At 46.5% G+C, this 12,944-nt stretch overlaps 1 protein-coding gene and 1 long non-coding RNA gene across 10 annotated transcripts in view; one reads left to right on the top strand and one right to left on the bottom strand.

Moving 5' to 3' along the window:
• The window catches only part of mogs (mannosyl-oligosaccharide glucosidase), a 363,745-nt gene that overhangs the window by 279,160 nt on the left and 71,641 nt on the right, over positions 1-12,944 (bottom strand). For all 9 annotated transcript variants that reach the window (XM_070866460.1, XM_070866452.1, XM_070866446.1 and 6 more), the window contains one exon: positions 9,549-9,694. The gene's annotated coding sequence lies outside the window, so the exon portion shown is untranslated. The remainder of the gene's footprint in view (positions 1-9,548; positions 9,695-12,944) is intronic.
• The window catches only part of LOC139235327 (uncharacterized), a 41,148-nt gene that overhangs the window by 13,957 nt on the left and 14,247 nt on the right, over positions 1-12,944 (top strand). The window lies entirely within an intron of this gene.

Below are 12,944 nucleotides of genomic sequence, written 5' to 3'. Positions count from 1 at the left end.
TTGAGCCCGAACAGGTATTGATGCATTTTCTTTACCCCATAGACACACACTAATGCTTCTTTTTCGATCATACTGTAGGCCTTCTCAGCCTTGACAGACTTCTGGATGCATAAGCAACCGGTTGCAATTTCCCAAATTCATTAGCTTGTTGCAATTCACACCCGACCCTGTATGATGACGCATCACATGCTAGTACCAAACGTTTACATGGGTCGTACAACACAAGCAATTTGTTTCAACATAACAGCTTCCTAGCTTTCTCAAAGGCATTTTCTTGGCTTTTGCCCCATACCCATTCATCTCCCTTACGCAGTAAAGAGTGCAGGGGTTCTAACAATGTGCTAAGACCTGGTAAGAAGTTACCAAAATAGTTCCGGAGACCGAGAAACAACCGCAGCTCCGTCACGTTCTGTGGTCTCAGTGCGTTCTCGATTGCCTCCGTCTTCGAATCGGTGGGCCTGATGCCGTCCGCCGCGATTCTTCTCCCCAGGAACTCCACTTCAGACGCCAAAAAAACGCACTTCCAGCGTTTTAGACTGAACCCCACACAATTGAGTCGACTAAGAACCTCCTCCAGGCTCTGCAGGTGCTCGACGGTGTCCCGACCTGTGACCAAGATGTCGTCCTGGAAAACCACGGTGCGTGGGACCGACTGCAGCAAGCTTTCCATGTTCCTCTGGAATATCACCGTGGCCGATCGAATCCCAAATGGGCATCTGTTATAAATGAAGAGACCTTTGTGCGTGTTGATGCAGGTGAGGCCTTTCGATAATTCCTCCAGCTCCTGCGTCATGTAGGCCGAGGTCAAGTCCAGCTTCGTGAACGTTTTCACTCCCGCCAGCGTCTCAAATAGGTCATCTGTCTTTGGTAGTGGGTATTCCTGCAGTGAGAAACGATTGATCGTTACTTTGTAATCACCGCAGATTCTGACGGTGCCGTTTCCTTTGAGGACTGGAACAATCGACATGGCCCACTCATTGAATTCGATCGGCAAAATGATGCCCTCTGGTTGCAGCCTGTCCAGCTCGATCTCCACCTTCTCTCTCATCATGTAATGTACCGCTCTCGCCTTATGATGGATGGGTTGCACCCCTGGAATCAAATGCGTCTGCGCTTTTGCTCCTTCGAACTTCCCGATGCCTGGTTCAAACAACGAGGGGAACTTGCTTAGGACCTGGGCACATGAGGTGTCGTCGACGGACGAAAGCGCTCGGACGTCGTCCCAGTTCCAGCGTATCTTTCCCAGCCAGCTCCCGCCGAACAGCGTGGGACCATCACCCGGTACCACCCAGAATAGTAAATCGTGCACCGCTCCATCGTAGGAGACCTTTACGGTAGCACTGCCGATTACGGGAATCAGTTCCTTTGTGTACGTTCTCAGTTTAGTACGAATGGGAGTCAGGACTGGCCTTGAGGCCTTGCTGCACACAATTTATCAAAAGTCTTTTTACTCATTATGGACTGGCTTGCGCCCATGTCCAGCTCCATGGACACCGGGAGTCCATTACATTCAACCTTCAGATTTTGTGCACCCTATATACCTCTGCCTCCTCGGTCTGAGGCTCTGGTTCGTCGTGATCCGCCGTGGATCTGTCCTCCTCTGCAACATTGTGGTTTGCAGGATTAGCAGGGTTTGCAGCTTATCTGCACATGCGTTGGACGTGTCCCATTGTTCCACAGCCCTTGCAAACGTGTCCTTTGAAGCAGCATAAATGGTCATCCCACTGCAAAACAGATACACTGCTTTGAGTACTGTTGAGGGGGATGACTCATCAGGAGAGGGCAGCAGCAGCCAAGTTCATGGCACCGTGGGTGGCTCTGTTGCACAGGAGGGCAGGAAAAAGAGTGGGGGAGCGATAGTGATAGGGGATTCAATTGTAAGGGGAATAGATAGGCGTTTCTGCGGCCGCAACCGAGACTCCAGGATGGTATGTTGCCTCCCTGGTGCAAGGGTCAAGGATGTCTCGGAGCGGGTGCAGGACATTCTAAAAAGGGAGAGAGAACAGCCAGTTGTCGTGGTGCACGTTGGTACCAACGACATAGGTAAAAAAAGGGATGAGGTCCTACGAAATGAATTTAAGGAGCTAGGAGCTAAATTAAAAAGTAGGACCTCAAAAGTAGTAATCTCGGGATTGCTACCAGTGCCACGTGCTAGTCAGAGTAGGAATCGCAGGATAGCTCAGATGAATACGTGGCTTGAGCAATGGTGCAGCAGGGAGGGATTCAAATTCCTGGGGCATTGGAACCGGTTCTGGGGGAGGTGGGACCAGTACAATCCGGACGGTCTGCACCTGGGCAGAATCGGAACCAATGTCCTCCGGGGAGTGTTTGCTAGTGCTGTTGGGGAGGAGTTAAACTAATATAGCAGGGGGATGTGAACCAATGCAGGGAGATAGAGGGAAACAAAAAGGAGGCAAAAGCAAAAGACAGAAAGGAGATGAGGAAAAGTGGAGGGCAGAGAAACCCAAGGCAAAGAACAAAAAGGACCATTGTACAGCAAAATTCTAAAAGGACAGAGGGTGTTAAAAAAACAAGCCTAAAGGCTTTGTGTCTTAATGCAAGGAGTATCCGCAATAAGGTGGATGAATTAACTGTGCAAATAGATGTTAACAAATATGATGTGATTGGGATTACGGAGATGTGGCTCCAGGATGATCAGGGCTGGGAACTCAACATCCAGGGGTATTCAACATTCAGGAAGGATAGAATAAAAGGAAAAGGAGGTGGGGTAGCATTGCTGGTTAAGGAGGAGATTAAGGCAATAGTTAGGAAGGACATTAGCTTGGATGATGTAGAATCTATATGGGTAGAGCTACAGAACACCAAAGGGCAAAAAACGTTAGTGGGAGTGGTGTACAGACCTCCAAAAGTGGCCTACCGCTTAATGTGTATACCCTTTTCTTATTAGCCCTCACAAAGTGCATCACTTCATAATTCTCTGAATTCAATTCCACTTGCCACTGCTCTGCCCACCTGACCAGTCGATTGATATCCTCCTGCAGCCCATGACTTTCCTCTTCATTATCAACCACATAGACAATTTTAGTGTCATCTGCAAACTTCTTAAGCATACTCCCTATATTCAAATCTAAATCGTTGATATATACCACAAAAAGCAAGGATCCCACTACTGAGCCCTGTGGAACCCCACTGGAAACATCCTTCCAGTCACAAAAACATCCATCAACCATTACCCTTTGCTTCCTACCTCCAAGCCAATTTTGGATCCAACTTGCCACTTTGCCCTGGATCCCATGGGCTTTAACCTTCATGACCAGTCTACCATGTGGGACCTTATCAAAAGCTTTGCTAAAGTCCATATATACTACATTGTATTCGTTAAGAACCCTCCCAACATCTTCCGCCTCCACACAAAGATTACCCTCATGGTCTCTAATATTAATGACTTAGATGAAGAGACTGAGTTACGTATCCAAGTTTGCTGATGATACAAAGTTAGGTGGGAAAGTAAGCTGTGAGGAGGATGCAAAAAGGCTGCAGAGAGCTATAGACTGGTTGCCTGAGTGGGCAAGAACGTGGCAAATGCAATACAATGTGGGGAAGTGTGAAGTTATCCACATTGGTAGGAAAAACAAAAAAGCAGACTATTTTTTTTGAATGGTGAGAGACTAGGAAAGGTTTGCATTCAGAGGGACTGGGTATCCTTGTACATGAATCACAGAACGTTAAAATGCAGGTACAGCAAGCAATTAAGAACACAAATGGTATGTTGGCTTTTGTTACAAAGAGGTTAGAGTATAAGAGTAAAGAAGTCATCATCATCATCATCATAGGCAGTTCCTCAGAATCAAACAAGATTTGCTTTCACTCAGAATGAGTCCTTAGGTGGCTGAACAGTCCAATACGAGAACCACAGTCCCTGTCACAGGTGGGTCAGATAGTCGTTGAGGGTAAGGGTGGGTGGGACAGGTTTGCCGCACGCTCTTTCCACTGCCTGCGCTTGATTTCTGCATGTTCTCGGCGATGAGACTCGAGGTGCTCAGCGCCCTCCCGGATGCTCTTCCTTCACTTTGGGCGGTCTTTGGCCAGGGACTCCCAGGTGTCAGTGGGGATGTTGCACTTTATCAGGGAGGCTTTGAGGGTGTCCTTGTAACGTTTCTCTACTGTTAATTCCACTGAGGCCTGTTCAGGCACTTCTGTGGCAACCCCTTTGGGGGCTTCAGCTGAAAAGGCCTATTCTCCTTCTGCTGGTACCTCCTCTTCTTTTTCAGTCTTTGTTGCCAATTCTTCAGGTTTTCTTCCTGCACTTGATCTTGATAGTATCTGAGCTACTCTAACATTGGCTCGTTTGTCTGAAAGATCCTACAAATTCCCTGGGAGGACAGACGCACCAACATTAGCGTCCTCGACCAGGCCAACATCCCCAGCATTGCAGCACTGACCACACTGAAGCACTGACCACACACGGACGACGCCTGCGTCTGCGCACATACAGAGGCTGAACTCCACGATATAGTTGACGTATTTACTGAGGCGTACGAAAGCATGGGCCTTACACTAAACATCCGTAAGACAAAGGTCCTCCACCAGCCTGACCTCGCCACACAGCACTGCCCTTCAGTCATCAAGATCCACGGCGCGGCCCTGGACAACGTGGACCACTTCCCTTATCTCGAGATCCTCCTATCAACAAGAGCAGGCATTGACGACTAGATCCAGCACCGTCTCCAGTGCGCCAGTGCAGCCTTCGGCTGCCTGAGGAAAAGAGTGTTTGAAGACCAGGCCCTCAAAACTGTCACCAAGCTCATGATCGACAGGACCATAGTAATACCCGCCCTCCTGTATGATTCAGAGACATGGATTATGTCCAGTAGACACCTCAAGTTGCTGGAGAAATACCACCAACGATGTCTCCGCAAGATCCTACAAATCTCCTGGGAGGACAGATGCACCAACATTAACGTCCTCGACCAGGCCAACATCCCCAGCATTGAAGCACTGACCACACTTGATCAGCTCCGCTGGGCAGGCCACGTAGTTCGCATGCCAGACACAAGACTCCCAAAGCAAGCGTTCCACTCGGAACTCCTTCACGGCAAACGAGCCAAAGGTGGGCAGCGGAAATGTTACAAGGAAACACTCAAAGCCTCCCTGATAAAGTGCAACATCCCCACCGACACCTGGGAGTCCCTGGCCAAAGACCGCCCTAAGTGGAAGAAGTGTATCCGGGAGGGCGCAGAGCACCTCGAGTCTCGTCGCCGAGAGCATGCAGAAACCAAGCGCAGGCAGCGGAAGGAGCGTGCGGCAAACCTGTCCCACTCACCCCTTCTCTCAACCACTGTCTGTCCCACCTGTGACAGAGACTGTGGTTCTCGTATCGGACTGCACAGCCACCAAAGAACTCGTGTTAAGAGTGGAAGCAAGTCTTCCCTTGATTCCGAGGGACTGCCTATGATGATGACACTTGATCAGCTCTGCTGGGCAGGCCACATTGTCCGCATGCCGGACACGAGACTCCCAAAGTAAGCGCTCTACTCAGAACTCCTTCACGGCAAACTACAAGTATATAAGGCATTGGTGTACTGTGTACAGTTCTGGTCTCCTTTGCTAACGAAAGTCATACTTGCCTTAGAGGGAATGCAACAAAGGTTCACTAGACTGGTTCCTGGGATGAGGGTATTTCCCATGAGGAGAGTGAGTACACTAGGCCTAAATTCCCTAGAGTTTAGAAGAATGAGGTGTGATCTAATTTAAACATAAAACATTTTTAAGGTGCCTGGACAGGGTTAATGCTGGGAAAGTGTTTCCCCTGGCTGGGGAATCATGGAATCATAGAAATTTACAGCACAGAAGGAGGCCATTTCAGTGCATCGATTTCAGCCAGCCGACCAAGAGCTGGGGTAGCATTGCTGATTAAGGAGCAAATTAAGGCAATAGTTCGGAAGGACATTAGCTTGGATGATGTGGAATCTATATGGGTAGAGCTGCAGAATACCAAAGGGCAAAAAAGGTTAGTGGGAGTTGTGTACAGACCTCCAAACAGTAGTAGTGATGTTGGGGAGGGCATCAAACATGAAATTAGGGGTGCGTGCAATAAAGGTGCAGCAGTTATAATGGGTGACTTTAATATGCACATAGATTGGGCTAACCAAACTGGAAGCAATACGGTGGAGGAGGATTTCCTGGAGTGCATAAGGGATGGTTTTTTAGATCAATATGTCGAGGAACCAACTAGGGGGGAGGCCATCTTAGACTGGGTGTTGTGTAATGAGAGAGGATTAATTAGCAATCTCGTTGTGCGAGGCCCCTTGGGGAAGAGTGACCATAATATAGTGGAATTCTGCATTAGGATGGAGAATGAAACAGTTAATTCAGAGACCATGGTCCAGAACTTAAAGAAGGGTAACTTTGAAGGTATGAGGCGTGAATTGGCTAGGATAGATTGGCGAATGATACTGAAGGGGTTGACTGTGGATGGGCAATGGCAGACATTTAGAGACCGCATGGATGAACTACAACAATTGTACATTCCTGTCTGGCGTAAAAATAAAAAAGGGAAGGTGGCTCAACCGTGGCTATCAAGGGAAATCAGGGATAGCATTAAAGCCAAGAAAGTGGCATACAAATTGGCCAGAAATAGCAGCGAACCCGGGGACTGGGAGAAATTTAGAACTCAACAGAGGAGGACAAAGGGTTTGATTAGGGCAGGGAAAATGGAGTACGAGAAGAAGCTTGCAGGGAACATTAAGACGGATTGCAAAAGTTTCTATACATATGTGAAGAGAAAAAGGTTAGTAAAGACTCCCCTGCAGTCAGAATCAGGGGAAGTCATAACGGAGAACAAAGAAATGGCGGACCAATTGAACAAGTACTTTGGTTCGGTATTCACTGAGGAGGACACAAACAACCTTCCGATATAAAAGGGGTCGGAGGGTCTAGTAAGGAGGAGGAACTGAGGGAAATCCTTATTAGTCGGGAAATTGTGTTGGGGAAATTGATGGGATTGAAGGCCGATAAATCCCCAGGGCCTGATGGACTGCATCCCAGAGTACTTAAGGAGGTGGTCTTGGAAATAGTGGATGCATTGACAGTCATTTTCCAACATTCCATTGATTCTGGATCAGTTCCTATGGAGTGGAGGGTAGCCAATGTAACCCCACTTTTTAAAAAAGGAGGGAGAGAGAAAACAGGGAATTATAGACCGGTCAGCCTGACATCGGTAGTAGGTAAAATGATGGAATCAATTATTAAGGATGTCATAGCAGTGCATTTGGAAAGAGGTAATATGATAGGTCCAAGTCAGCATGGATTTGTGAAAGGGAAATCATGCTTGACAAATCTTCTGGAATTTTTTGAGGATGTTTCCAGTAGAGTGGACAAGGGAGAACCAGTTGATGTGGGATATTTGGACTTTCAGAAGGCTTTCAACAAGGTCCCACACAAGAGATTAATGTGCAAAGTTAAAGCACATGGGATTGGGGGTAGTGTGCTGACATGGATTGAGAACTGGTTGGCAGACAGGAAGCAAAGAGTAGGAGTAAATGGGGACTTTTCAGAATGGCAGGCACTGACTAGTGGGGTACCGCAAGGTTCTGTGCTGGAGCCCCAGCTGTTTACACTGTACATTAATGATTTAGACGAGGGGATTAAATGTAGTATCTCCAAATTTACGGATGACACTAAGTTGGATGGCAGTGTGAGCTGCGAGGAGGATGCTATGAGGCTGCAGAGCGACTTGGATAGGTTAGGTGAGTGGGCAAATGCATGGCAGATGAAGTATAATGTGGATAAATGTGAGGTTATCCACTTTGGTGGTAAAAACAGAGACAGACTATTATCTGAATGGTGACAGATTAGGAAAAGGGGAGGTGCAAAGAGACCTGGGTGTCATGGTACATCAGTCATTGAAGGTTGGCATGCAGGTACAGCAGGCGGTTAAGAAAGCAAATGGCATGTTGGCCTTCATAGCAAGGGGATTTGAGTACAGGGGCAGGGAGGTGTTGCTACAATTGTACAGGGCCTTGGTGAGGCCACACCTGGAGTATTGTGTACAGTTTTGGTCTCCTAACCTGAGGAAGGACATTCTTGCTATTGAAGGAGTGCAGCGAAGGTTCACCAGACTGATTCCCGGGATGGCGGGACTGACCTATCAAGAAAGACTGGATCAACTGGGCTTGTATTCACTGGAGTTCAGAAGAATGAGAGGGGACCTCATAGAAACGTTTAAAATTCTGACGGGGTTAGACAGGTTAGATGCAGGAAGAATGTTCCCAATGTTGGGGAAGTCCAGAACCAGGGGACACAGTCTAAGGATAAGGGGGAAGCCATTTAGGACCGAGATGAGGAGGAATTTCTTCACCCAGAGAGTGGTGAACCTGTGGAATTCTCTACCACAGAAAGTTGTTGAGGCCAATTCACTAAATATATTCAAAAAGGAGTTAGATTAAGTCCTTACTACTAGGGGAATCAAGGGGTATGGTGAGAAAGCAGGAATGGGGTTCTGAAGTTGCATGTTCAGCCATGAACTCATTGAATGGCGGTGCAGGCTAGAAGGGCCTAATGGCCTACTCCTGCACCTATTTTCTATGTTTCTATCCAGCCTAATCCCATTTCCAGCTCTAGGTCCGTAGCCCTGTAGGTTACAGCACTTCAAGTGCACACCAAATGCTTTTTAAATGAGTGTTCCTGCCTCTACCACCCTTTCAGGCAGTGAGTTCCAGACCCCATCACCCTCTGCGATTTCACCTCAAATCTCCTCTAAACTTCCTACCAATTACTTTAACTCTATGCCCCATGGTTATTGACCCCTCTGCTAAAGGAAATAGGTCCTTTCTATTCCACTCTATCTAAATCCCTCATAATCTATACACATGAATAAGGTCTCCCCTCAGCCTCCTCTGTTCTAAAGAAAACAACCCAGCCTATCCAATCTTTCCTCATAGGTAAAATTATCCGACCAGGCAACATTTTCTGTACCCTCTCCAGTGCAATCACATCTTTTGTGTAATGTAGTGACCAGAAATGCAGGCAGTATACAGTTCAAGCATAAGCTCCCTGCTCTTGTATTCGATGCCTCGGCTAATAAAGGCAAGTATTCCGTATGCCTTCTTAACCACCTTATCTACCTGGTCTGCCACCTTTCGAGATCTGGGGACCTGCACTCTAAGGTCCCTTTGCTCCTCTACACCTCTCAGTGTCCCACCATCGAGAACACGGGATCACAGTCTCAGAATAAGGGGTCGACCATTTAAGACCGAGATGAGGAAAATTTTTTCATCAAAAGGTTGTGAATCTTTGGAATTCTCGACCGCAGAGCTGTGGATGCTCAGTTGTTGAGTATATTCAAGACAGATAAATATTTGGGAACGACGTGATATGGGAATAGTGCGGGAAGGTAGAGTTGAGGTGGAAGATCAGCAATAATCTTATTGAATGGAAGAGCAGGCTCGAGGGGCCAAATGGCCTACTCCTGCTCCTTTTTTTATTCTCTTATGTAAAGCACTTATCTGGTATGGAAGAGCAGTGCCACAGTAAATTAAGAACATTTGCATTCATTTACATGAATCATATAATAACTTCCAACTTACTGTAGAATTATTCTAAGCGATGGAAGCTATTGCTGAATGCAAAACGGATCTGCGCCTCTTCATGCACAGAACTAATGCCAAGATACAATCCGCAACAAGTAGCAACAGGATTACTGCCACGAGTAATATAAGCCAAAGAGGGGTACCTAGGAGAAAGGGAAGAAGAACACAGTTAATCATGAGTTACGACATGAAATGTAACAGTGGCATTATCATAAGAATGTCCAATAGAATACAGATTAGGAAAATACCAGTCAGGAATCCATTATAAACCTGTACATCATCATCATCATCATAGGCAGTCCCTCAAAATTGAGGAAGACTTGCTTCCACTCTAAAAATGAGTTCTTAGAGACATAGAGACATAGAAAATAGGTGCAGGAGTAGGCCATTCGGCCCTTCGAGCCTGCACCGCCATTCAATGAGTTCATGGCTGAACATGCAACTTCAGTACCCCATTCCTGCTTTCTCGCCATACCCCTTGATTCCCCTAGTAGTAAGCACTACATCTAGCTCCTTTTTGAATATATTAAGTGAATTGGCCTCAACAACTTTCTGTGGTAGAGAATTCCACAGGTTCACCACTCTCTGGGTGAAGAAGTTTCTCCTCATCTCGGTCCTAAATGGCTTACCCCTTATCCTTAGACTGTGACCCCTGGTTCTGGACTTCCCCAACATTGGGAACATTATTCCTGTAACTAAACTGTCCAACCCCGTCAGTATTTTAAACGTTTCTATGAGGTCCCCTCTCATTTGTCTGAATTCCAGTGAATACAAGCCCAGTTGATCCAGTCTTTCTTCATATGTCAGTCCCGCCATCCCGGGAATCAGTCTGGTGAACCTTCGCTGCACTTCCTCAATAGCAAGAATGTCCTTCCTCAAGTTAGGAGACCAAAACTAATACAATACTCCAGGTGTGGCCTCACCAAGGCCCTGTACAACTGTAGCAACACCTCCCTGCCCCTGTACTCAAATCCCCTCGCTATGAAGGCCAACATGCCATTTGCTTTCTTAACCGCTTGCTGTACCTGCATGCCAACCTTCAATGACTGATGTACCATGACACCCAGGTCTCGTTGCACCTCCCCTTTTCCTAATCTTCCGTCATTCAGATAATAGTCTGTCTCTCTGTTTTTATCACCAAAGTGGATAACCTCACATTTATCCACATTATACTTCATCTGCCATGTATTTGCCCACTCACCTACCTATCCAAGTCACTCTGCAGCCTCATAGCATCCTCCTCACAGCTCACACTGCCACCCAACGTAGTGTCATCCGCAAATTTGGAGATACTACATTTAATCCCCTCGTCTAAATCATTAATGTACAATGCAAACAGCTGGGACACCAGCACAGAACCTTGCGGTACCCCACTAGTCACTGCCTGCCATTCTGAAAAGTACCCATTTACTCTTACTCTTTGCTTCCTGCCTGCCAACCAGTTCTCAATCCATGTCAGCACACTACCCCCAATCCCATGTGCTTTAACTTTGCACATTAATCTCTTGTGTGGGACCTTGTCAAAAGCCTTCTGAAAGTCCAAATACACCACATCAACTGGTTCTCCCTTGTCCACTCTACTGGAAACATCCTCAAAAAATTCCAGAAGATTTGTCAAGCATGATTTCCCTTTCACAAATCCATGCTGACTTGGACCTATCATGTCACTTCTTTCCAAATGCGCTGCTATGACATCCTTAATAATTGATTCCATCATTTTACCCACTGCCGATGTCAGGCTGACCGGTCGATAATTCCCTGTTTTCTCTCCCTCCTTTTTTAAAAAGTAGGGTTACATTGGCTACCCTCCACTCCATAGGAACTGATCCAGAGTCTATGGAATGTTGGAAAATGACTGTCAATGCATCCGCTATTTCCAAGGCCACCACCTTAAGTACTCTGGGATGCATTCCAGCAGGCCCTGGGGATTTATCGGCCTTCAATCCCATCAATTTCCCCAACATGATTTCCTGACTAATAAGGATTTCCCTCAGTTCCTCCTTCCTACTCGACCCTGTGACCCCTTTTATATCCGGAAGGTTGTTTGTGTCCTCCTTAGTGAATACCGAACCAAAGTACTTGTTCAATTGGTCTGCCATTTCTTTGTTCCCCGTTATGACTTCCCCTGATTCTGACTGCAGGGGACCTATGTTTGTCTTTACGAACCTTTTTCTCTTTACGTATCTATAGAAGCTTTTGCAGTCCGTCTTAATGTTCCCTGCAAGCTTCTTCTCGTACTCCATTTTCCCTGCCCTAATCAAACCCTTTGTCCTCCTCTGCTGAGTTCTAAATTTCTCCCAGTTCCCGGGTTCGCTGCTATTTCTGGCCAATTTGTATGCCACTTCCTTGGCTTTAATACTATCCCTGATTTCCCTTGATAGCCACGATTGAGCCACCTTCCCTTTTTTATTTTTACGCCAGACATGGATGTACAATTGTTGTAGTTCATCCATGCGGTCTCTAAATGTCTGCCATTGCCCATCCACAGTCAACCCCTTAAGTATCATTCGCCAATCCATCCCAGCCAATTCACACCTCATACCTTCAAAGTTACCCTTCTTTAAGTTCTGGACCATGGTCTCTGAATTAACTGTTTCATTCTCCATCCTAATGTAGAATTCCACCATATTATGGTCACTCTTCCCCAAGGGGCCTCGCACAACGAGATTGCTAATTAATCCTCTCTCATTACACAACACCCAGTCTAAGATGGCCTCTCCCCTAGTTGGTTCCTCGACATATTGGTCGAGAAAACCATCCCTTATGCACTCCAGGAAATCCTCCTCCACCGTATTGCTTCCAGTTTGGTTAGCCCAATCTATATGCATATTAAAGTCACCCAAGATAACTGCTGCATCTTTATTGCATGCACCCCTAATTTCCTGTTTGATGCCCTCCCCAACATCACTACTACTATTTGGAGGTCTGTACACAACACCCACTAACGTTTTTTGCCCTTTGGTGTTCTGCAGCTCTACCCATATAGATTCCAAATCATCCAAGCTAATGTCTTTTCTAACTATTGCATTAATCTCCTCTTTAACCAGCAATGCTACCCCACCTCCTTTTCCTTTTATTCTATCCTTCCTGAATGTTGAATACCCCTGGATGTTGAGTTCCCAGCCCTGATCATCCTGGAGCCACGTCTCTGTAATCCCAATCACATCATATCTTAACATCTATTTGCACAGTTAATTCATCCACCTTATTACGGATACTCCTTGCATTAAGACACAAAGCCTTCAGGCTTGTTTTTTTAACACCCTTTGTCCTTTTAGAATTATGATAGTGTGGCCCTTTTTTTTTCTTGCCTTTGTTTACTCGGCCTTCCACTATTGCTTTTTACCTTTCTACTATCTGCTTCTGACTCCATATTACTTCACCCTGTCTCGC

Source organism: Pristiophorus japonicus, chromosome 2 (genome assembly GCF_044704955.1).
Source record: "Pristiophorus japonicus isolate sPriJap1 chromosome 2, sPriJap1.hap1, whole genome shotgun sequence".
NCBI lineage: Eukaryota > Metazoa > Chordata > Chondrichthyes > Pristiophoridae > Pristiophorus > Pristiophorus japonicus.
The sequence above is the reverse complement of the archived record's forward strand: the minus strand, read 5'-3'. Positions and strand labels throughout refer to the sequence as shown.